Raw genomic sequence first — 26970 nt, 5'->3', positions numbered from 1 at the left:
CAGTTTCTGATTGTTCTCTCTCTCTCTGAATGTTTCTGGCTCTTGTCTGACGATTCCAGGCGGCAGAAATGATCTGATTCTCTCAGTCTCTGCACCGTCCTGAGGTTCAGCTCCTGGATCCAATCTCCTCCTCTGGGAACTGACAGAGACAAATAATAATTGGTTTGAAATAAAATCCAACAGTGGTACTAAAAGCACAGCAAGATCCCACTGCTCTTTGGCCTTCCACAGTCTCTCACTTTACTGTGATACTGGTTCAGTTTAATTATTGCATCATTAATGCATTGCATCACATCACAGCAACATCGAAACACAAAGAAATCACAATAGACCAGTTAACCCGTGGCTAGAAATACACACAGCAAGATCCCACTGCAGCAGTGTGACATCAGACAGATCGTGTGTATCATTGGAGTTGGTTAAGGGTTCGATTCTGTCTCCAAGACAACAGAGGGAGCAGCCCAACTGTTCAACAAATTCCAAACACTTGCCCCTCTGTTCCCCCTCTCTGTAACCCCCTCACTCTCTCTCCATCTCTGATACCTCTGTCTGTTCCACCGTACCCCGTGTTCCTTCTCTCTCTCTGTTCCTCCTAGCTTACTCTCCATCTCTGAGATCTCCCTGTTCCCTCTCACCCTCTCTCTGTCCCCTCTCTCTCCATCTCTGAGATCTCTCTTTGTGTATTTCTGTCTAATTTAATCCTGTACACTGTAATCTTTATTCCCCTCCACGTTAAATAACGATGGCTCATTTATCATCCTACCCTCTCTGTGACCCACATTCCTCTGACATTGTGACAAGACTTTACAGAGGGTCAGATATTTTGGGTATTATTTCCCTCCTCGGGAGTCCTGCCTCACAGATCCTGCAGGTTAACCTGTTTGTGTCACAATCCCAAAACCCTGGTTACTTTAAACCCAGGCTTCAAACCCATTTTAAAAACAACAGGGCCACAATCTGACAGGACCCAATTAACCAGAGGGCCCTACAAACCAGGCCTCCACACACACTCCCCCCACCCCCGCAGTGAAGAATAAACCTCGGGGTTATAAACAGACCACCTCTCACCTGGGCCCCACAGGCTGCAGCCTGGCAACCAGGCCTCAGGCCTCTGGCCCGTGCTCCCCTCTGGAGGTTGCTCTTGTCCAAGGCTTTCCTGGTCCCATGCATTTTGGATCTTTACTTTCCAGCTTTCCCAACAAAGATTCTTTGGGATAAAAGGGAGAAAAGATAATTTAGGGAGGTCGGGGCGGTGAGCGAGAGCACTTTGATGCAGAATTACACAGCAAGATCCCAGTTTTAAAAGCACCCCCTGCACCCCCCCATAACTCATCCCCAGTACATTGCAGACTGTCACAACAACATCAAAATACAAACAAATCAGAAGACAGCAATTAACCAAAACAAACACATGCACCAAACAGGGAGAGCTGCTTGTTCTCAACAGCGACAGAGAAACAGCTCACTTTAAGAATAAATCTAAATAATTGTTGTCCACATTTATCTTCAAAGACCCCTGTGTAACATCTGCCCGCCTGAGAAGAACAGGGGGCCCACGTAGTCATTTGGGCTCTGCTGACGCCTCAGCTAATTATATGGGCATATGATTGAAAAATGTACAGACCTGTATAAAAATGATAAATTCTGATCTCTGTATGTTAATGTTTACATATGTATGGAATGACCAACTGTACAGACCATCAAATTATTTTATGAACAAAGTATATTTTTGAAACGAAAAAAAGACTGGCACATTCCAAGATCCAGGACTCCGTGTTGAGGGACGCGTTGAAGCTTGGGGCAGCTGCTGCCAAGGCGCGGTGGGGAAGGACCACTGTGTAATGTCTGCCTGCCTAAGCATTGGGGGCCGATGCAGTAGATTAGATTAGATTAGACTTACAGTGTGGAAACAGGCCCTTCGGCCCAACAAGTCCACACCGACCCGCCGAAGCGCAACCCACCCATACCCCTAACCTAACACTACGGGCAATTTAGCTTGGCCAATTCACCTGACCCGCACATCTTTGGACTGTGGGAGGAAACCGGAGCACCCGGAGGAAACCCACGCAGACACAGGGAGAACGTGCAAACTCCACACAGTCAGTCGCCTGAGTCGGGAATTGAACCCGGGTCTACAGGCGCTGTGAGGCAGCAGTGCTAACCACTGTGCCACCGTGCAAGGTGGCTCCGCTGACCCCCCTGCTGAATATGTGGACGATAATCGTACAGACCTGTATATATGGATGATTACTCTGTCTCTGTATGCAAAGAAATGGAATGTTTATGTATGTATGGCATGACCAATTATACAGATGATCAACATACTTTATGAATAAAGTATATTTTTGAAAAAAAATCTTCACTGAGTGGTTTGTGGACTCCACCCCTGCAATCACTGACACATTGTAACGTCTGTCAGTCTGCTCCCTGGGGTGCTCTCTGTGTCACTGAGATGTTAATTCCCAGGACAGGAGCCTTGTTTGATCTTGCTGCCCACTGAGATGTTAATTCTGGGACAGTAAAGTGTTACTGCTCCTGGTTTGTTCAACTCTGTTTGAAGCCTTGTTAGTTGTGCCAGTGCAGTTTGAAAATGTCTAACATTGGTACCAACCTAGCGTCTAAGAGCCAGCCTTTAGACCCCCTGACAGACACAGGTCTGGGAAGAGAGGGAGATATTCGCTGAGGATCCCTTGGAACTTTCCTGCTGTTCCTGTAGTTTCCAAACTCGAACTCACTGTCTCTATCCCTGTCTGCCTGTTTGTTTCTCACTCTCTCTCTCGCTCTCTTTCTCTCTCTCTCTTCTCTGTCCCTGTCTGTCTCTCCCTGATCTGCTCTACATGCAGCCATTTCCAACTAGACCTTGAATCTTTTATTTCCTTTCCTTTTCTCTAATATATCGGCAGAGTTTGGGAATTTCAAACATCAATCACATGCTAGCCGCTCAACACCCACATTTCCCCCTCTCTGCTACACCCCTCCCCCACACACACACACACACACACACACACACACACACACTCTCTCTCTCACACACACACGTCCCATCAGATATCCACACTGATGTGCACACTTACACACACAGGCACTCACAATCCAAGACTCCCACTCTTACAGACAAATGCAGACTCGAACCATTTCTCATACACTATGACAATCACACATACACTCTCACACACACACTCACTGTCTCTCATATGCACACACTCACTGACACACAGACATACACAGACTCACTGTCTCTCACACTCACTGACACACTCACTCTCACACACATGCTCACACTCACACACTTACATACTCACTCACACACACGTTGTCTCTCATATACTCTCACACATACATTCTCACGCTCTCGCACACATACACTCTCATTCTCTCGAATACGTGCACACCCGTTCTCTCCCAATTGCACACACTCTCTCTCTCTCACCCTACATTCTTTCCCTCGCACATGCACATTCTCTTTCTCACTTGCAGACACTCTTTGTCTCTCACATGTACACACCATCTCAAAGCACACACACTCTTTCTCACTTGTGTACACTCTTGTTCTCTCTCATACACACACACACTCACAAACACTCTTTCCCTCACACACATGCAGACTCTCTCTCACACATAAATTCTCTCCGTTTCGCATGCACACTTTATCTCGCACATGTGCACACTCTTTCCCTTGAACATGTGTGCACTTTTTCATACGCTCGCACACTTTTCTTGCACACGTTCACACCCTTTCTCTTGCGCACGTTCACAGCTTCACACACGTTCACACTGTCTCACACATTATCTTTCTTACTCTCACACACTCTTTATCTTTCACATGTGCTCACACTCTCTTTCTCACTTGCGTACACCCTTTGTCTCTCTCACACACACTTTCATGCTCATGCTTTCTTTCTCTCACAAGCGCGCACACCTTCAATGAGCTGTCTCTATTTTCTGCAAAGGGAATTCACATTTTGATGATGCATTAATGCAGCACAGAGAACAGCTTTTGAGACATTCCTCATTGTGACAGGAATTCAGCCCCAATCTGAAACTTGGAGAGATGTAACAGAACAGAAATGACCCAGCAGCTTTCTCTGTTCCTCTCCCAATGTAACATTTGACTGGTTAGTTTATCTTGTCTTCAGTCTATTATCCAACAAGCATCCCTTCACATCTCCCATTATTTCAGTTCTACTGCCATTTCATCAGACTCCCCACATCGAAACCATCCCCAGCTAAAACTCCAGACCAAGGTCAAGGGTGGTGTTAGATACAGAGTAAAGCTCCCACTACCTGAAATGTTTCATATTTCCTGCCCACATTCAGCGTGGGGTTAGATATTGATTAAGTCACTCACTTCCCTCATCCTGTCCTCATCAAACACAGCTGAAAATGTGTTGCTGGTTAAAGCACAGCACGTCAGGCAGCATCCAGGGAATAGGAAATTCGACGTTTCGGGCACAAGCCCTACATCAGGAATGAGGAGGGTGTGCCAAACAGGCTAAGATAAAAGGTAGGGAGGAGGGACTTGGGGGAGGGGTGATGGAGATGTGATAGGTGGAAGGAGGTCAAGGTGAGGGTGATAGGCTGGAGTGGGGTGGGGGCGGAGAGGTCAGGAAGAAGATTGCAGGTTAGGAGGGCGGTGCTGAGTTGAGGGAACCGCCTGAGACAAGGTGGGGGGAGGGGAAATGAGGAAACTGGAGAAATCTGAGTTCATTCCTTGTGGTTGGAGGGTTCCCAGGCGGAAGATGAGGCGCTCCTCCTCCAGCCGTCGTGTTGTTATGTTCTGCCGGTGGAGAAGTCAACGCTTGACCCCGCCCCCACACCGAGCAACGTCACCATGTCTAACCCCGCCCCTACGTCGATTTCTGCCCCCACCCCCAGCTCCAGTCCCACACCAGGTCCTAGCTCCCAGCCATGCCGGATCTTCACCATCCCTCCAGACCTCCCCCTCTCTGAGGATGAAAGATCAGTCCTCAGCAGGGGCCTCACCTTCATTCTCCTACGCCCTCGGATCAATGAGTTCAACACGCGGCGAGATATTGAACAATTCTTCCGCCGCCTTCGCCTCCTTTCACAACCAAGACTCCCGCCCACCCTCTGACGACTCCTTCTCCCGCCTCCAACGCACCCCATCCACCTGGACACCCCATGCTGGCCTCTTACCCGCCCTCGACCTATTTATAGCCAACTGCCGCCGCGACATTAACCGACTCAACATGTCCACCCCTCTCACCCACTCCAACCTCTCACCCTCAGAACGTGCAGCCCTCCACTCCCTCCGCTCCAATCCCAACCTCACCATCAAACCGGCAGACAAGGGAGGCGCTGTAGTAGTTTGGCGCACCGACCTTTATACCGCTGAGGCCAAACGCCAGCTCGTGGACGCCTCCTCTTATCGCCCCCTTGACCACGACCCCACCTCCCACCACCAAACCATCATCTCCCAGACCATCCATAACCTCATCACCTCAGGGGATCTCCCATCCACCGCCTCCAACCTCATAGTCCCACAACCCCACACCGCCCGCTTCTACCTCCTGCCCAAAATCCACAAGCCTGACTGCCACGGCCAACCCATTGTCTCAGCCTGCTCCTGCCCCACCGAGCTCATCTCCGCGTACCTCGACACGGTTCTGTTCCCTTTAGTCCAAGAACTCCCCACCTACGTTCGGGACACCACCCACGCCCTCCACCTCCTCCATGATTTTCGCTTCCCCGGTCCCCAATGCCTTATTTTCACGATGGACATCCAGTCCCTGTACACTTCCATCCCCCATCACAAAGGACTCAAAGCCCTCCGCTTCTTCCTTTCCCGTCGCACCAACCAGTACCCTTCCACTGACACCCTCCTTCGACTGACTGAACTGGTCCTCACCCTGAATAACTTCTCTTTTCAATCCTCCCACTTCCTCCAAACTAAAGGAGTTGCCATGGGCACCCGCATGGGCCCCAGCTATGCCTGTCTTTTCGTAGGATATGTGGAACAGTCCATCTTCCGCAGCTACACTGGCACCACCCCCCACCTTTTCCTCCGCTACATCGATGACTGTATCGGCGCTGCCTCGTGCTCCCACGAGGAGGTTGAACAGTTCATCAACTTTACTAACACCTTCCATCCCGACCTCAAATTCACCTGGACTGTCTCAGACTCCTCCCTCCCCTTCCTAGACCTTTCCATTTCTATCTCGGGCGACCGACTCAACACAGACATCTACTATAAACCGACTGACTCCCACAGCTACCTGGACTACACCTCCTCCCACCCTGCCCCCTGTAAAAACGCCATCCCATATTCCCAATTCCTTCGTCTCCGCCGCATCTGCTCCCAGGAGGACCAGTTCCAATACCATACAGCCCAGATGGCCTCCTTCTTCAAGGACCGCAGATTCCCCCCAGACGTGATCGATGATGCCCTCCACCGCATCTCCTCCACTTCCCGCTCCTCCGCCCTTGAGCTTCGCTCCTCCAACTGGCACCAAGACAGAACCCCACTGGTTCTCACCTACCACCCCACCAACCTCCGTATACAGCGTATCATCCGCTGTCACTTCCGCCATCTCCAAACGGACCCCACCACCAGGGATATATTTCCCTCCCCTCCCCTATCAGCGTTCCGCAAAGACCACTCCCTTCGTGACTCCCTCGTCAGGTCCACACCCCCCACCAACCCAACCTCCACTCCCGGCACCTTCCCCTGCAACCGCAGGAAATGTAAACCTTGCGCCCACACCTCCTCCCTTACTTCTCTCCAAGGTCCCATATCCTTCCAATTCCGCCACAAATTCACCTGCACCTCCACACACATCATCTATTGCATCCGCTGCACCCGATATGGCCTCCTCTATATTGGGGAGACGGGCCGCCTACTTACGGAACGCTTCAGGGAACACCTCTGGGACGCCCGGACCAACCAACCCAACCACCCCGTGGCTCAACACTTTAACTCTCCCTCCCACTCCACCGAGGACATGCAGGTCCTTGGGCTCCTCCATCGGCAGAACATAACAACACGACGGTTGGAGGAAGAGCGCCTCATCTTCCGTCTGGGAACCCTCCAACCACAAGGAATGAACTCAGATTTCTCCAGTTTCCTCATTTCCCCTCCCCCCACCTTGTCTCAGTCGGTTCCCTCAACTCAGCACCGCCCTCCTAACCTGCAATCTCCTTCCTGACCTCTCCGCCCCCACCCCACTCCGGCCAATCACCCTCACCTTGACCTCCTTCCACCTATCACATCTCCATCGCCCCTCCCCCAAGTCCCTCCTCCCTACCTTTTATCTTAACCTGCCTGGCACACTCTCCTCATTCCTGATGAAGGGCTCTGGCCCGATACGTCGAATTTCCTGCTCCTTGGATGCTGCCTAACCTGCTGTGTTTTAACCAGCAACACATTTTCAGCTCTGATCTCCAGCATCTGCAGACCTCACCTTTTACTGGCAAATGGAAAATAACTGTTTGATCACAGAAGTACAAAGCAACGCTCACCTTCAAAAAGAGTGAATCTAACTACCACCTCTTGACATGCAATGATGGTGCTATTATTGAATCCCACACCATAAACAGCCTGAGGGTTACCATTGACCAGAAACTGAAATGCAGCTTTTTAAAATTCATTCACAGGACAAGGATGTTGCTGGATAGACCAGCCTTTATTGCCCATCCCTCATTTCCCAGAGGATAGTTAAAAGTCAACCACAATATTGTAGTTTCACATGTCGTCCAGTCCTGATATAGATAGCAGTTTCTATCCTAAAGGATATCACTGAACTACATGAGTCTATCTGACAATCGACAATGGTTTCACGGTCATTGGTGGACTCCTATTTCAGTTTTTTTAATGTTTGCATTTAAATTCCACCATCTGCAAGGCTCTAATTCAAATATTCACTGAGTTTCTGGATTAACAGTCCAGCGATGATACCACTAAGCCATCTCCTCCACGTATATTTATATGAACTTGCCTCATAAACACAGTATCTACAAGATCAAGTTTAAGGCAAAGAATACTGTGGTGAGTAACTCACTTCCTGGCTCTTCGAAGCCTGACCACCATCTACAAAGCACAATTCAGGAGTGTGCTGGAATCCTCTCCACTTACCTGGATGGGTGCAGCTCCAACAACAGTCAAGAAGCTCAACGCCATCCAGGACAAAGCAGTATGCTGGATTAGCATTCTGTCCATAAATATACACTCCTTCCATCACCAAAGCTCAGTAGCTGCAGTGTGTATTATCTATCAGATGCATGGCTAAAATACACCTACGATGCTCAAACAGCACCTTCTAAACCCACGACCACCACATCTTAGACAGACAAGGGCAGCATATGCTTGGGACTAACACACCTAACAGTTTCCCTTCAAGCCACTCACCATTCTGACTTGGAAATATGTTACCATTCATTCACAATGACTGGGCCTACACCCTGAAATTCCCTCCTTAAGGGCATTGTGTATCGACCTGCATGAACTGCAGCAGTTCAAAAAGGTAGCTCACCACAATCTTCTCAAGGGCACTTTGAGATGTAAAACAAATGCTGGCCCAGCCAGCGATGCCCACATCCCATGAATGAATAAAATAAAACTATCTGGGAAATTGAAACTATCTCAACATTTTCTGCATTGTGGAGATTTTCAAATCAAGGATTTCAAGAATATTTTTATGTCTTTTCAGAAATGAGGACAACAGTAGAATGTGAGCTGTTATTCATCTGTTGATTATAAGAATTCAAACGGCTTTGGAAATGCTTCCAAGCAGATGTGTTCGTGTTTATTGCTGTGAATTGCTGGGAATCCCTGCTTTGGAAGAGCGTCTCTGTACTGACATGTGCCTGCCAAATCATTTTGGGCTTGCGTTTTAGTTTCACAAAACTAGGGGATTCAAAGAGGAAAGACCCTCTCCCTCTTTGTGTGAAGTATATGGCAACCTGATAATGTTGCTCCCAGTTCAGGATTCTCACTACTTACGAAACCCAAAAGGAATGAACTGTGGCCATTATCTGAAGCCTTGATTCGCTTCTGCATTGAAGCCTTGCTTGGAAGATCGAAATGCAACTCTCGCAGATTTGATTTCATCAACAGGAAACCTAGTGGATGTTAGGATTTCATCAAATTCTAACATTTGCCTTTCAGATTCTAACATTTGCCTTTCTAATACAAGTGTGTTTTCCTTTTTCCCCTTTAATTCCATGCAGACTTACAGAGCTTATGTGGCTCACTAAATCCTATCAACATAGCCAAACTTGTGAGACATGGTCATTGGCAGGTCATTTGTATGTATGGTGAAAATTGCATTGAGCCTTGTGCTAGCCTATTGGCCAATCTGTTCCATGCACTTCCTCTTTGTTCAAGGACTTTTCTAAATTGTCTGTTATGAGGAAATGATTGAATAACTGTCCAGATCCAGTTTGGAAGCTGTCTGGACAAATGAAGGAACTGGTCATTCTTGACTGGAGGTGCCAGTGTGGCCCCGAAAATCTGATTTGGATTCAGGCCTTTTCAATAGTGTTGCTGATGTATGTGATAGTGCAGAGGTTGTGTGGTTACTCGTCTGAACAAGAATCAGCTGTTAAATGCAGTTATCGAACTAAGCAATAATCAGCTGTTTGCTATAGTTACAAAATTGATCAATAATTAGGTGTGTGCTCTGATTATTGAAGTGAACAATAATTAAATTATCTTCAACTGAAAAAAAAATGGGTTTGGCTTGTTGTTTTTTAAGAGTCAAAGAAATAAAGAGGTCCTCACTCTTTATTGTATAGAATATATAACTGACCTGCAGTATAATTCTAGGAGAAAGTGAGGACTGCAAATGCTGGAGATCAGAGTGAAAAAGTGTGGTGCTGGAAAAGCACAGTCCGTCAGGCAACATCAGAGGAGCAGGAGAATTGACGTTCCGAGCATAAGCTCTTCATCAGGAATTCCTGCTCCTCGGATACTGCCTAACCGGCTGTGCTTTTCCAGCACCACACTTTGCAATTGTGGTGTGCTTCCCATAGACGAACACAGCAACAATCGAAGAGTTATGTTCACAGAAACCTACTTTACAGACAATGTCCCAGACAACACTATGATCATCTCAGGGCAGGCCCTGCCCCACTGGGAGGACAGACCCAGCAGAGGGAATATCTCCCTGGTATACACTCATGGAGGCGAGTGCCCTGGCAGTGCTCCACATTGATGCCAGACGTCATGAAGCAGATTAATGTACCGGGGTACAGGAGCTTTAGGTGGGACAGAGGAGGCGGATGGAGGGGAAGGGAGATACATTTTTGATTAAGGTGAGTATTACAGCAGTAATCAGAGATGAAATAACTGAAGGGTCATCCAGTGAGGCTTTGCGGGTGGAGCTAAGAAATAAGAAGGGTACGGTGACGTTATAGGGGTTGCACGAGAGGATCCCAACCATCAACGAGAATTAGAGGAACAAATATGTCGGGAGATTGGGGAGACTTGCAGGAACAATAGTGTTGTCATTGCAGGTGGTTCTAATTTTCCTAACATAGACTGGGCTGCCAGACGACCAAGGGTTCAGATGTGATGAAATTTGTTAAGTGCATGCAGGAAAGTTTCCACAAGCAGTATATAGAGGCTCCTACTCAGGAAGGGGCAAACCTAGACCTACTCTTGGGAAATAAGTAAGGACAGGTGATAGAGGTGACAGTGGGGGAGCACCTTGGGGCCAGTGACCAGAGTTGTATTCATTTTAAAATTGTTATAGAAATGGACAAAACTGGTCCACAGGTTCAAGTTCTAAATTGGGGATTGGTGAATTTTGATGGAATTGGACATGTGCTTGCTGGGGTTGATTGGAATAGTTTATTTGCAGGCAAAGGGACCTCTGGCCAATGAGAGGCCTTTAAAAGTGTGACAGCTCGAGTTCAAGGTCGATATGTTCCTGTGAGAGTGAAGGGCAAGGTTGTCAGGAATAGGGAACTCTGGAAGACAAGAGATATTGAGGCTTACACCAGAAAAAGTAGGCGTGGCTCAGGTACAGGCAGCTGGGATCAATCCCTTGAGGTAGACCGGGAATTCAGAAGTTTACTGAAGAAGAAAATCAGGAGGGTGAAAAGGGGGCATGATATAGCCTTGGCTGAGAAGGGTAGGGTGAATCCAAAGAGGTATTTTAAGTATCATAAAGAAAATAATAATTCGAGGGAGACTCGACCCCCTCAAGGACCAAAGTGGACATGTAGGATGTGTAGGACTACAGACTGTGGGTGAGATTCTCTCTGAATATTTCTCCTCTGTGTTTACCATGGAAAAAGATGTGAAGCCTTGGGAACTTGAGGAAGTGAGTGGTGATTTAGAGTCATAGAGATGTGCAGCATGGATACAGACCCCTCAGTCCAACCTGTCCATGCCGACCAGATATCCCAACCCAATGTAGTGCCACCTGCCAGCACCCGGCCCATATCCCTCCAAACCCTTCCTATTCATATACCCATCCAAATGGCTCTGAAATGTTGCAATTGTATCAGCCTCCACCACTTCCTCTGGCAGCTCATGCCATACATGTACCACCCTCTGTGTGAAAACGTGGCCCCTTAGGTCCCTTTTATATTTTTCCCCTCTCACCCTAAACCTATGGCCTCTAGTTCTGGACTCCCCGAACTCTATCCATGCCCCTCATAATTTTGTAAACCTCTATCAAGTCACCCTTCAGCCTCATGTCTTGGGGGACAATCAATATCATAGTATAGGAGGTGTTCAATGTGTTAGAATGTATGAAGGTGGATAAATCTATTGATCCTGACCAGGTATGTCCAAGAACACTGCAAGAGGCTGGAGAAGAAATTGTGGGGGCCCTGGCTTATACTTTTGCATTATCATTAGCAATGGCTCTGGACCTGGACGACTGGAGGGTAGCGATTATTGTGCCTGTATTCAAGAAGGGTTCCAAAGGAAGGCCTCGGAACTATAGACCAGTAAGGCTAACATCTGTGGTGCGTAACTTACTTGAGAAGATTCTGAGAGATAGAAAATAGATGCATTTTGAAAGATAGGGTTTGATTAGGAGTCGTCAGCATGGTTTGTGCCTAGGAGATCATGGCTCACAAATTTTTTAGAGTTCTTTGATGAAGTGACCTGGAAGCTTGACAAGGGCAGGACAGTAGACATAGTCGACATGAATTTCAGTAAGGCCTTTGGTAAAGTTCCACATGATAGGCTGCTCTAGAGTTTTAGATCATATGGAATCCAGGTGGAGCTGGCAAATTAGTTACACAACTCGCTTGATGGTTGGAATCAGGGGGTAATAGTGGAAGAATGCTTGTTGGACTGGAGGCCTATGATTAGTGGAGCGAATCACGGATCATTACTGGGCCCATCACTGTTCCATCTATATCAATGAATTGGATGAGAATGTATAAGCCATGTTTGGTAAGTTTGGTGATGACACTAAAATAGGTGGAATCGTGGACAGTGAGGAAGGCCATCAGAAATTGCAGCAGGATCTTGATCAACTTGCGGTTTGGACCAGGAAACGGCAAATGGAGTTTAAGATAGATAAGTGTGAGGTCTTACATTTTGGAAAGTCAAATTAAGGTAGGAGTTTAATGGTGAATTTTAGGGCCTTAGGAGGATACTGGAACAGAGGTATTTTGTTCAGGTCAGAGTCTTCTGAAAGTGGAGTCACAGGTAGAAGCATAGAAGGCTTTTGGCACACTGGTCTTCGTCAGTCAGGGAATTGAATATAGAGGTTGGGAAGATGCCATTAGCCATGCGGCTGATGCAGCTACCACCCCCACGCTGATTGATGATATCACTTCCGCCCCCAACATGGCCACTTCCACAGCCAATTTCACCCCTCACAATTCCTCATGCATCACACGTGACATCATGTCCGCCCCTCACATCATCACTGATGCCACACACTCAATGACTTCCACCACCCCTACTGCCATGGTCACCACCATTTCCACCCCCACCAGCGCCACTCACCTGCATTCTGCTGACACTCCCCCTACAGACCCCACTGTCCCTATCCCCACCCTCCCAGACCACCGAGGGGAACATTACTCCTGCTCATGACTCCACCCCCATTCTCCCCACCATCACACCCACTCCAGTTACTGGCTCCGACCCCACTCCCAGCACCACACCCAAACCAGATCCCGGCTCCCAGCCCTGCCGAGTTTTCACCATCCCCCCCAGACCTCCCCCTCACTGAGGACGAATTATCAGTCCTCAGCAAAGGATTCACCTTCATCCCCGTCCGTCCACGCATCAATGAATTTAATACACGCCTTGACATCGAACAATTCTTCCGTCGCCTCCGAGCTTACTTTCACAATCAGGATTCCTGACAACCTTCCGAGGACCCCTTCGCCCAGCTCCAACACACTGCATCCACCTGGACACCCCACGCTAGCCTATTACCTGCCCTCGACCTCTTCATTTCCAACTGCCGCCGGGACATTAACCGCCTCAACCTGTCTAACCCTCTCCCCCACTCCAACCTCTCATCCTCACAATGCGCAGCCCTCCAATCCCTCTGCTCCAATCCCAACCTCACCATTAAGCCAGTGGATAAAAGGGGGTGCAGTGGTAGTCTGGCGCACTGACCTCTACACCGCTGAAGCCAAATACCAACTCGAGGACACCTTTTCCTACTGCCCCCTCGACTACGACCCCACCCCCCATCACCAAACCATCATCTCCCAAACTATACAGAATCTCATCACCTCAGGAGATCTCCCACCCACAGTTTCCAACCTCATAGTCCAGGAAACCCGCACTGCCCAATTCTACCTCCTTCCCAAGATCCACAAGCCTGACTACCCTGGCTGACCCATTGTCTCAGCATGCTCCTGCCCCACTGAACTCATCTCTACCTACTTCGAGTAAAAAATGAGGTCTGCAGATGCTGGAGATCACAGCTGCAAATGTGTTGCTGGTCAAAGCACAGCAGGTTAGGCAGCATCTCAGGAATAGAGAATTCAACGTTTCGAGCATAAGCCCTTCATCAGGAATAAGAGAGAGAGAGCCAAGCAGGCTGAGATAAAAGGTAGGGAGGAGGGACTAGGGGGAGGGGCGATGGAGGTGGGATAGGTGGAAGGAGGTCAAGGTGAGGGTGATAGGCCGGAGTGGGGTGGGGGCGGAGAGGTCAGGAAGAGGATTGCAGGTTAGGAGGGCGGTGCTGAGTTGAGGGAACCGACTGAGACAAGGTGGGGGGAGGGGAAATGAGGAAGCTGGAGAAATCTGAATTCATACCTTGTGGTTGGAGGGTTCCCAGGCGGAAGATGAGGCGCTCCTCCTCCAGCCGTCGTGTAGTTGTGTTCTGCCGGTGGAGGAGTCCGAGGACCTGCATGTCCTCGGTGGAGTGGGAGGGGGAGTTAAAGTGTTGAGCCACGGGGTGATTGGGTTGGTTGGTTCGGGCGGCCCAGAGGTGTTCTCTGAAGCGTTCCGCAAGTAAGCGGCCTGTCTCACCAATATAGAGGAGGCCACATCGGGTGCAGCGGATGCAATAGATGATGTGTGTGGAGGTACAGGTGAACTTGTGGCGGATATGGAAGGATCCCTTGGGGCCTTGGAGGGAAGTGAGTGTGGAGGTGTGGGCGCAAGTTTTACATTTCCTGCGGTTGCAGGGGAAGGTGCCTACTTCGACACTGTCCTATCCACCCTAGTCCAGGAACTCCCCACATATGTTCAAGACACTACCCACCTCCTCCAAGACTTCCGTTTCCCTGGCCCCCAACGCCTCGTCTTCATCATGGATATCCAGTCCCTCTACACCTCCATCCGCCATGGCCAGGGCCTCCATGCCCTCCGTTTTTTCCTTTCCAGATGTCCCCAACAGTACCCTTCCACTGACACACTCATTCGTTTGGCCAAACCGGTCCTCACCCTTAACAATTTCCCCTTGGAATCCTCCCACTTCCTCCAGACCAAAGGGGTAGCCATGGGCACACGTATGGGCCCCAGGTACGCCTGTCTCTTTGTTGGCTACGTAGAACAGTTGATCTTCCGTAATTACACTGGCACCACACCCCACCTCTTCCTCCGCTACATTGATGACTGCATTGGCACCACCTCGTGCTCCCGCGAGGAGGTTGAGCAATTCATCAACTTCACCAACACATTCCACCCTGACCTTAAATTTACCTGGACCATCTCTGACACCTCCCTCCCCTTCCTGGACCTTTCCATCTCCATTAATGATGACCGACTTGACACTGACATTTTTTACAAACCCACTGACTCCCACAGCTACTTGGATTACACCTCTTCCCACCCTACCTCTTGCAAAAATGCCATCCCATATTCCCAATTCCTCTGCTCTGCCATATCTGCTCCCAGGAGGACCAGTTCCACCATAGAACACAACAAATGGCCTCCTTCTTTAGAGACTGCAATTTCCCTTTCCACGTGGTTAAAGATGCCCTCCAACGCATCTCGTCCACATCCCGCACCTCTGCCCTCAGACCCCACCCTGCCAACCGTAACAAGGACAGAATGCCCCTGGTGCTCACCTTCCACCCTACAAACCTTCGCATAAACCAAATCATCCACCGACATTTCTGCCACCTCCAAAAAGACCCCACCACCAGGGATATATTTCCCTCCCCACCCCTTTCCGCCTTCTGCAAAGACCTCTCCCTCCGTGACTACCTGGTCAGGTCCATGCCCGCCTACAACCCACCCTCCCATCCTGGCACTTTTCCCTGCCACCACAGGAACTGTAAAACCTGTGCCCACACCTCCTCCCTCACCTCTATCCAAGGCCCTAAAGGAGCCTTCCACATCCATCAAGGTTTTGCCTGCACATCTACTAATGTCATTTATTATATCCGTTGCTCCAGATGAGGTCCCCTCCACATTGGTGAGACTGGGCGCCTCCTAGCAGAGCGCTTTAGGGAACATCTCTGGGACACCCGCACCAATCAACCACACCGCCCCGTGGTCCAACATTTCAACTCCCCCTCCCAGCCAGCCGAAGACATGGAGGTCCTGGGCCTCCTTCACTGCCACTCCCTCACCACCAGACGCCTGGAGGAAGAACGCCTCTCTTCTGCCTTGGAACAATTCAACCCCAGGGCATCAATGTGGACTTCAACAGTTTCCTCATTTCCCCTTCCCCCACCTCACCCTAGTTCCAAACTTCCAGCTCAACACTGTCCCCATGACTTGTCCGGACTTATCCTACCTGCCTAGCTCCTTTTCCACCTATCCACTCCACCTTCTCCTCCCTGACCTATGACCTTCATCCCCTCCCCCACTCACCCATTGTACTCTATGCTACTTTCTCCCCACCCCCACCCTCCTCTAGCTTATCTCTCCACACTTCAGGCTCACTGCCTTTATTCCTGATGAAGGGCTTTTGCCCGAAACGTCGATTTCGCTGCACTTTGGATGCTGCCTGAACTGCTGTGCTCTTCCAGCACCACTAATCCAGAATCTGGTTTCCAGCATCTGCAGTCATTGTTTTTACCAAGTTATGTTGCAGTTGTACAGGACATTGGGTGAAGCCGAACTTGGAATATAGTATTCAGTTTTGGTCACTTATTTGAACAAAGGATGTTACAAAACTGGAAAGAATGTAAAAGGAATTTACAAGGATGTTGCCTGGACTCAACGGTCTGTGTTACCGGGTGGGGTCAGACAAACTGGAATTTTTATCACCAGAGCGTAAGACACTGATGTATATAAGGATGTATAAGATCATGAAAGGGTGAATGTTCTCGGTCATTTTCCAAGGACTGGGGAATTGAGAACTAGAGGGCATCAGTTTAAGGTTTGAGAGGAAAGAATCAAAGGGAACCTGAGGGTCAACATTTTGACAAAGAGGTTGGTACACATATGGAATGAGTTGTCAGCAGAAGTTGTTAAGGCAGGTACATTAACAACATTTAAAAGGTATTTGGACAAATGTATGGACAGGAAAGGATTAGAAGGATATGTGCCAAGCGCAGGGTAGTGGGGTTAGCAGTGATGGACATTTTGATTGGCACGGACCAGTTTGGGACAAAGGCCCTGTCTCTGTGCTGTCGGACTCCATGATTCAATGTATTGAATTTGAGAAAAAAGAGCCAGTTAATTGGAACACATTAAGGCCAGCAGCATGAACCATCTGTCACAGCTGCAGCACATGGGCTGGAGGGTGACATATAGACACTGCCCTGGCTCGGGGGGAAGAGTCATTGGATAATTTACACCAAGGGGCCGTCGCAACTTGGAGGGTTGGATTGTCTGATTTTGGTCAGTGCTCAGAGACAGGAGAGTGTGATTACGAGTGAGGTATGGACAGGGACACAGACTGCCACAGAACAGGAGGCTCATTCTTTGGCAAGAGTGACTTGACTGTGACACCAGAGGAACAGAATCAAGTGGGAGAAACTAAAACATAATGGAATTGTAGTTGGAGGCTCACAGGGACCGACACCCTTTTCTGCAGCACAGCACGTGAGGCAAGGAGGATGTGTTCCCATGCCATGCTGGGGTTCAGGGCCCATGGTCAGGGCTGAAGACAAGTCTGCAATGGGATCGGCAGGATCCACGTAGGTATAAGCAACATATACCAGGCAAGAAACAAGGTTCAACCTGGTCACTGTCAGGAGCTCAGTGTCGAATAAAGAAGCTGAAACCTCAGCCATCTGGATTAATATCGATGCCAAGAGTTAATTGGCACAGAGCCAATCAGATTAGGGAGAGCCATTGATGGCTCAGAGACTGGTGTGGGAGAGTTGGTTTCTGGCTCTCTCATCACAGATGCTCCCACACCTACTGAGGTTATATTTCAAATGACAGCAGTCTCTACTCTGTAGTTTGGTCAATGTTACCTCTCATTAGTCTTTTATGACAGACCCCTCTTAGTCTTAAGTCTGTTCGATTCCATCGTCTATTTTCTGCTACTTCCTGCAATATTAATAATTGCCTGCCTGGTCCCCAATGCTGTTGACTCGTATCATTCTCACCATGTCTGTCAAATCCAAGTTTGTCTATCTCATTTGTATCTTGACAAAATACAAGAATAAAATACTGAGCCTTGTAATAAAAGCAACATGACTTCCACTCTGCTGTCTGCCAGTTACAGTGATTTATGATCACAGCACGTTTCTGCCCGAATACAGTCTTTCTCCATGGTGACCTTCTGCAATTTATTACAATAGCTTCAGTTTGTATCCAGCCTCTCAGGTAATAATTTGTGAAACACATTGGAAGACCATCCCTTCATCAATCTTTCATTTTCTTTCATCAGGCACAGTCACATTAGTTTAATTTGAAATCCACACTGACTCTCCTTAAACCTATCCACCCTCCCCAATTGGATTTGTGTTGATCTGCTCCAGATTATTCCAAGTGTACACAGCCCTGGTGTTAAACTGACAATCTCTGGAATGTACTCCTGTACTACTGAGAAAGGTGTCCCATTCTCCAGTGTGTATGGTGGGGCAGGGGGATTGGGTTGAGCTGCAGTTTGTGGGTTTATGAAGCAGAAAATAAAACGTGGTGCAGAGTTAGGCACAGACATACCGATGACCTCATCAGTTTGAAACTGTTTTCTTGTTCCTCCTCCTTTAATCAATGCAGTTTTCAGGATCTAACTCCGAATTCTCGGATCTCTGTAACTGGCCTGGACCAGTGTGTTGAAAGGACTACTGTAATCCACAAGACTGCAGTCTGAGCAGAAAATCCCAAATACAATGATGACGTCCCACTGGGCCACACTGCTCCTGCTCAATGAATGAAGAAGTAGGTTATGTCTCATGTTTGAGACTTGAGGTCTTGACTATCACTGAATGAAGGCTGTACTCAGAGACAGAAATGAAATAAACTTTCTAACTGTGCTTTATCGCTGTTAAAGTTCTGTGTGTCCGAGCTCAAGTCATTTGACTGGGGAATGAAGTTAGCAGGGCACCAGTGAAATGGAGGGAATGGTGGAGGAGCTCACTGAGGGGCATCTTTGAAAGTTGGAATCGGAAAGATGCTATTCTGTATTGAAACAGTTTAAGGTGAATTCATGGTTACACGGAGATTGCAAACATAAATTCTTTGAAGATTGTCTTGTTTAGAATTTGGAGCCATGACAGGATGAAGTAGTGTCCAAAGGTTTATCCAGCTGTAACCCGAGTACGATTGTAAATGGCTGCACTGCCAGCATCTCTGACCCTCTCGTGCACTATGCACATGTTCAGAAGGACCTCATGGTTCAGACAAACTAACTCCTTACTTTTGAAGATTGTTACAGAGTGTTAAACAGACAAGAAATGAGAGACTCTCTGCTCATGTATTTTCAACCTGCCAATACTCTTCCCGAAGTGTCAATTCTCCCTGTGCCTCTTGCCCATTTCCAAAAGCAAATTGTGGCCTGTGTTTAACTTCCTGTTTTCAATCTGATATTTTCTGATGCCAGTTGGAGTCCAGTGGTAGATTTAAGTGAAACTGTATTTTAGTACAACTTTGTCCTAGCTTTACCTCACCTTCCCCTCCCACCACCCCACAACCCCACCTCCCCCCCCAACACCCCCACCCCACCCCACCCAACCCCGGGATTACTATTAGTCAACAGAGCTGAGTTATGGATAGGCTTATGGTCCATCCCTGGGGCTTCATGATGTTTTCCAGAACCTATCTCCTTTCTTGAGGCTTTTCACAATGGATACTGTATTCAAGTAACATGTGCCAACTGTGCCATATAACGGCTAATTAATTAGGTATTGTCTATTACTTTAGCAATCTATTAAATTCCTCATTATAGGAAATGTAAAGGAATGTTGATCTTTGTCCAGTTCCAACAAAGTTACCTGGTTACAGCTGATGCAAGAATCCTTTAGCTAACATGTCACGTTTTAATGTGCTCATTCAATCTACATTCCAGTGTCTGCTCATCTCTATATTCATTCCGCCCTGTAGGGTTTAAGGGGTTGTGATTACTGTCTGAAACTGGGTTGAACTTTTTCCATTCATGATTTTTAATGAATGTAATTAATACAGAATCGATATTTATAATGGTTGACTAAACAATTAATCAGTGTGAGATGTCCTTATCTCTATCTTAGGTGTGAGCTTCAACCTTGAGCTGCTATTGTTCCCAAATGTGCAATATTATTATCTATGTTTAACAGAGCTGCGATTGTTCTACTTGATAAAACTATATTAATAACTGTTACATTTATTATCTATGTCTGATGCACATTCAGCAACTTGAGTAAATGTTGCTGCCCACCCTGTTCTGCTGCATTACCAATGGGCTGCTGTCGGCCATTTTGTGCTCCTCAGTCATGGGCATCCCTAACAATACCCCTTTGATTCCCTCTTAAGTGAATCATAAAGTGCACCAATATTTGCAAGAATGGTTGCCTCACTGGCTGCTTCATTTTCAAGAGCCTAACCTGCGGGGTTGCGATAGAAGTCACCTGTTGGCAGCAACATTTGATTAATAAAAAGAGACAACATAAGATAAGAATCATTATAACAAAGAAGGCCATTCCCTTTTCCTTCATTTCCTTCTGGTGTACGGGATTGGCAAGTTATTAGTCACTCAAAATACAGACAGTTAGTAATACAATCAAATTCCCCACCTTGGGCTAAATGTAACAGTTCTTACATCTTTGCTTTTAAATATTTGTGTTGCTATTTACATGTGATATGCAGAACTAAATTTTGTTTCTTTAAAATTTAGATCACCGCCGTTGTAGTGATCAGCAGCACTTGGTAGTTTGCTTCCCACTGGGTTCTTTATGGATTTTCATCACATTGTTCCACGTTCCTGAGACGATATCATGTCCTCCTTCAGGAGGTCACTCTGAGCAGCCGATACCTTTTGGGATGCAGACTTGTCAGAATTGGTTAGGCTTGACAATATTTCAACAGTGTGCCATTAATTAGTTGTGAATCAACTTTCCAAAACTCAATTGTTCCTGGCAGTGACATAAGCCTTCCGGTGATTACTTTAAAAGGGTTTGGTCCTGTTGTCTGACTGGGAGTTGCTTGGATGTTGCATAGTTCTACTGACAGGGCTTTTTTTCCAAGACACTCCCTCTTGTTGGTTCCTTAGAAAACCTTTGTTTTACTGTCGGTTGATTCATTCCACTTGCCCTGATGTCTGGGGGTGATGAGGGAATTTACTGGCAGACAGCCCCTGTTAAGTATATCCCTTGGTCAGAGTCTCTGCTGGGCAGGACTCCCCACCGAGGAATGTAATCCCAACACAAAAGCTTTATGATTGGCTGTGGTTCCTCGGGTTGGAGAGGCTTCTACCCATCTGGAGAACATGTTAACAATAACTAGGACGTCAGTACAGCTTCGATGTGGTGGGAGGGATGTGTTATCGACTTGTAGATGATGAAACAGTCCTGCAGGGGACGGAGGAGGGTCTGATTTGGGACATGTCTGTGAAGGGTCCGGGGTTGTTCTTTTCACAGGGCACACAGCTGTCTGCTACCACCTGGGCATGGTTTGTAAAACCCAGCCCCACCAGCTCCTTGGGAATCGTGCCCCCATTTGTTGTGGAGCTGAATGTGCCCATGAGTGGCTCTGTTCTGTGACAAAGAGCAAATGCCTGCAGGGCGACAGGTTTGTCAGTCTCTCTTCATCTCCAGATCCCAGCGTCACACAGTTTCATTTCTGCGTCAATCCAAGCCCATTATTTTTTCCCTCAGGATCATTGACTCTGCATATCCTTTAGGCCCTTTGTTAAAGTCCTGAGCATCTTTAATTTACCGTTTTGGATCAAACGTCATCGTGCTTATCAAGCTTCAAGTTCAGTCACTGGTTGCTCATTAACATCATACATGGACTCAAAATTCCCCAGTTCCCTTAGCTGCATCAATCTTGAGGATATTCCTTCAATATTTTTCTTTCTTTGTTAATGTTATGTGTGATTGCAACATTGAGTGGCAACTATCTCCATTCACAGGGAACCGCTCAGAGCTGCAATGTCCATGTTCTCAAATAATATCGTTCTAACAGAGCGCTCATCAGGCTTTCCCTTCAGATAATGCTTCCCCTCTCTTTTTCCGAGGTGCCTGTAAGTCAGCATTTTGAGCCCTTTCACTCCAGCTCACTATCACTGTTTTAAAATTAGTTTCTGAATGGATAATGTCACTTTCTTATCATTTAAATTATGTTTTGGAGCTCTTCCAAGCCACACTAATCTGTTTGTCAAGTCGGTGTACATGTCTGAGACCCATTCTCCAGTGCATTTTCTTTTTCCCATGCATTCCCTCATGTTTGGTACTTCCAAGGTAGCAATCACTTTCGTACACTCACATCAGTATTCCAAGACCAGGTCACACCTTCTTGCTTCTTGTATAATTTTATGAAAAGATTGATGAGATTGTACTTATCTTTCCAAGTACAGTCCCGACGCAGCAGGGAAGGGTTTGATTTTCAAATTCAATTTTCTTGAAAAGAAAGACAAGAACGTAAACATCACCAAGAGAAACCAACAGTTTAATCCTCTCACCTAAACTTCCCTTTCACTAAAATGCATGGTCACTTCAAGTGCCATTTCAACCCATTACCCTAACTTGTCCCTTTTCTGTCAGAACTCACCATCCCTACTTCCTTACTCTCATCCGATTTTGCAATTTAACTATTGGCCCCATTCTAATTCCAGAGCTCTGGAGATATTTGCAGTCTGTGGTACATCATTGAAGAATAAACCAGAAGTCTAGCATTTCTGTTTGATTCAGGCAAAACATCTTTTGTTTGTTCTTTCTTTCTCTAAGACGACCCACATTTTTGTTAAAGTTCCTCGATAACTCACCCTAGACACTTGATATATCCCTGTGTAAATGTGTCTTAATTCAAAATTCAATTCACTCCTTCAAAGTCACGTACAGTTTTTTGTTATGCATTGAAATTCCGGATGCCCAATATATCTAATCTTTTCACAGAACTTCTTCGATGCTGAGGTGTGTTGTTAACGAATGGCTTGATGGGTTGAGCATGTCTCATCCATCACTGTGTTGTGATGTTTCAAAGTTTGCAGACAGTTTCAGAAATGTGGAGCCATTGGTGCAGGCCTTCAGTATCTGAAGAAAATAAAGCATCCGTCCATTCCACTGCAAGCAGAATGGGGGGGCAAGTTGGGTGGGGGGCTATATTGCAAATGCAAAATAGTTGCACAGGGAAATGGGGGACATAAAACCTGGGGAGATACAAACCTGGTCAGATGGGGAGTATATTTGGGGGCATTTGTGGAGGGGAATGAAGCTACACTGAGAAGGGACAATTGGACAGGGGCCCAGGGGAAATTTGCCATGGAGCTGTAAGATTGGGAACAGAAGCAACTTCTAGTGCATGTGAAGCTGGCAAAAGTTTGGGTGGGAAAACTGGAAGGCGGGGGTCAGATAAAGCCCCGTTCTCATTGAGGGGGGTGACAGGGATTAGCTTGAATGTGGAATCTTGTTGTGCATCACCACAGTCAGTCAAAAGGCTAGTGAGCTCTGCACATGCTCGCTGAGTGCAGTAGGGTGGGCTATCAGGGAGGAACTGCCTCCACAGGAACGGGATTCAATAAGGGCCATTCGGGCACAAATCCTGAAGAGCCGGACAGATCCTAGACCATTTAATGATGGGTTAGATCACGATGGACTGAACATCCCCCTCCTGGGCCATGAAGCTTCAGCGATTTTGAGATTTGGGATCCTGCTGTGTATGTCGGGTAGACAAAGGGAGGTCAGTCCTTAGGGCCGAGGGATTGGGCCTCAGCAAGGGGGTTATATAGGACGCGGTGGGAGATAAATAAGGGTTTTAATGTCGGGGTAATGAAGGGTCAGGGGCAGAAAGGACACTGCATGGGGGGGTGAATACACAGGGCATGGGGAAAACGATTGTAGGCTAAAATGCTATTCGCGGCTAAAGACAAGGGGGTAAGCTTCGGGGTTTTGAATGGAAATCGGACTGCAGCGGTTCAAGAAGGCAGCTCAGCACAACATTCTCAAGGGGCAATTAGGGATGGTTAATAAATGCTGGGCCCAGCCAGTGATTCTCACATTTCTTGAGTGAATAATTAAAAAAAAAATCATGGTCAGGAAACAGTCGGACCCTCCTGTGGGCTTCACGGGGGAGTTTTATTTATTCACAACACAAGGAATCCGTGTAACCAGGTATTTTACTGCGTTACTGATCTTCGCTCTGAACTGAGACAATGTTGCTGCATAAATAAATGTGTTTGTGCAACAGCTTAGGTTCTGCAGCATGTAACCAACTGCACTGAAGTGATCTAGAAAAGGTGAGTAATCAACAGGATTGATTCCTTGAATGATATAATGTAAGAAATCTACAACAGTGATTAACCACAGGAGGATGAAGCTCCCAGAGATGGTGAAGAGTAAAATCACAGCCTTCCTTCTGCTCTCCATCTCTGGGTCTCTGTGATTCTCTCCTTTGCTCTCACCCTTCAGCCTCTTCCGGACTCGACTGGTCACTAAAATGTGTCTGACTGTCAGAGCATTGAGCAACAGAATTAAAGCGAATGGCAGTAATGGGGTCAAGACCGTATCAAGCCAATCTAATACCACCCACCAAGTCTCACTAAAGTAGCTTAGCTTTGTTATACAGTCATATGGCACATTGTTGATTATCCTCACAGGCTCATATTGAAAATAGAAGGGGATGTTTTTCAGACAGAACAGGGTGCAGGTTGTTGCCAGAACCACAATCGCAGCTTTCTCAGTGCAATATTTTGTTCTCAGCTTCTGACAACAAATGGTCACAAATCGGTCAAAGGAGAAAGTGACGGTGAACCAGACAGAGCAGTCCATGGCAGCACGAGACAGGACCCCAATAACACTGCACACAGGAGTGATATCCAAGAAAGACCACCTGTAATAATACAAGGGAAATCTCCACAATATTATCCCAGTGATAATAACCATCAGATCAGCAGCTGCCATAACCACCAGGTAGCAAGTAGTGCAAGGGGAAACACCACACCTTCCCCGGGAAAGGATAGCAACCGCTAGCACATTAACTGTGGGAGACATATGGGAAAAGAAGCAGTGAATTATTCATCGCAAATTTCCACTATCTGTTCCAGAATGCAACAATAAGTTTTTACCATCAAAACCAGCACACTATGTAAGTTGAATTGTTTTGGTTTGAGTGAGTTCAAATTTTAAGACTGTCACACCCACGTCAGACTGTCCTTCAATCCAATCAGTCCAGAGATTATGGAGTTTGGACAGAGACTGACCCCCACAGTCCCTCCTAAGAGAGCAGAAGAGATTCTGTAGTTTTGGTTGTTTGCAAGTTAACAATTTGAATGTCTGTAGTAGATTCTTATAGTTCTCAGCTCCAACTTTGGCAGGTGGAGAGCCCCATGAATAAACCTCACTCACAACTCAGTTATAGGACTGGAACTTGGACGGTCAATAAACCAAACTCTCCCCTTTTCCATGGAAGAGGTCAGCCCCTGCTCTTACCAATGGACCAAATCCTGATTGAAGCCACAACTGGACTAACAAACAGATCATTAGAACCTGCAGGAGATTTCAAACAAGACTACTCCTTCTGTCCTGCACAAGCGTAGCATAACAGAGTATGCACGGCACCCTCAGTGTGTGAGAGTTGGGACTGCTGTGATATTTACACTGTCGATCTACACATCTGTACACGACAAACATCTCAACCTGGGAGGATCAGGTGGTCAATCTGTCAAGATTTGAATATCCTGACCAGAGACGGGGAGGAGCACAGAATTTCCAGAAGGGATGATTGTTACACAAAGCTTCTTAATTCAAAAATGGTCCATATCACTCAATTAGTTTCTTTCACAAAAAAGACTGACCTCACTTAAACTGACCGAATGCTCCAGTACCTATTGCCATTTGTGGAAGGAGTTCCAAAGCTCTCCCACCCGTCTTGTGTAGAAGTGCTTCCTAACATCTCTACTAAACACACTTGACCTCATTGATGGCCTATATTCCCTCGTGCTGGAATGCCCAACCATCGGGAATTGTTAACCTCGAGCTGTCTTTTCCCTTCAATATCTTGCAAGACTTTGCTGAAACCACCCCTTCAAGCTTTAAACTTCTCGTGAAAACAGGTGTGAGTGGGAACAGTTTGTCTTTCTCTGTCCGATTGTTTCTGAGCAATATCTTGTGGAACATCGCACCGGTCACATCTTAACCTTCAAACCTCTGGCGATAATATGCCTCATTTATGGAACAAAAACAGAAATTGCTCAGCAAGTCTGGCAGCATTTGTGGGAGAGAAAACAGAGATAACATCTCAGGTCCCGTGACCCTTCTTCAGAACTAACCTGCCTGATCTCTCCTCATACCTTGAAGCCATATCAAACTGGAACAGATGACACAACACTGAGAACAGAAAATGCTGCAGCAGCAGTGAGGTTGGGAGTCTCTGTCAGTGTAGGATTGTACCGAGAATGCTGCTCAGTGAATTGCTGTCACTGTCCCGGTGCCTGGATAAGGGGGACCAGTCAGTGAGCTGGAGACGTTATTGTTCAAACGGTAAAACCAGAGAGCAGATCAGCAGCAAATTAAAACAAGTTCAATTGTCATAGCGCCATACCTGGGATGCCAGTAAAAGCAAGGATGGTGTAGAACACTTTCTGCACGTGATCAATTGGTTGAAGCATTTTTCTGTGTGAGGTGAGCTGTCCCTTCAGGCAGCTGACAAGCTCCTTGTTTGAGACTCTGAGCTGATGCATTCCCAGAGACGCTGCCTTATACTGTGTGGGAGCTCCTTGGGGAGATCGAGGTGACAGCATTGCTCGGCTTTGTTGCTGTTTTACACATTTCTGGAAATGAACAAACCCATTACAATAACAAGTGTAACTCTGATTACAGAGGGGGGTTACGTGATAATGAAATAACAAAAGCAGAAACTGGAATCTACCAGCAATAACACTGTCCACTCAAACACCATGAGCCCCATCCTGAGATCACACCCTATTTCATGATGTGAAGGTGCTGGGGTGGGACTGGGGTGGACACGTTCAACCTGTTGGACTAGAAGCAACTTTGTTGCTGTTCTGCAATTTTTTGTGAATGAACAAACTAAAC

This window comes from Hemiscyllium ocellatum, chromosome 44 (genome assembly GCF_020745735.1).
Source record: "Hemiscyllium ocellatum isolate sHemOce1 chromosome 44, sHemOce1.pat.X.cur, whole genome shotgun sequence".
Classification (NCBI taxonomy): domain Eukaryota; kingdom Metazoa; phylum Chordata; class Chondrichthyes; order Orectolobiformes; family Hemiscylliidae; genus Hemiscyllium; species Hemiscyllium ocellatum.
This window is presented reverse-complemented; position numbering follows the sequence as displayed.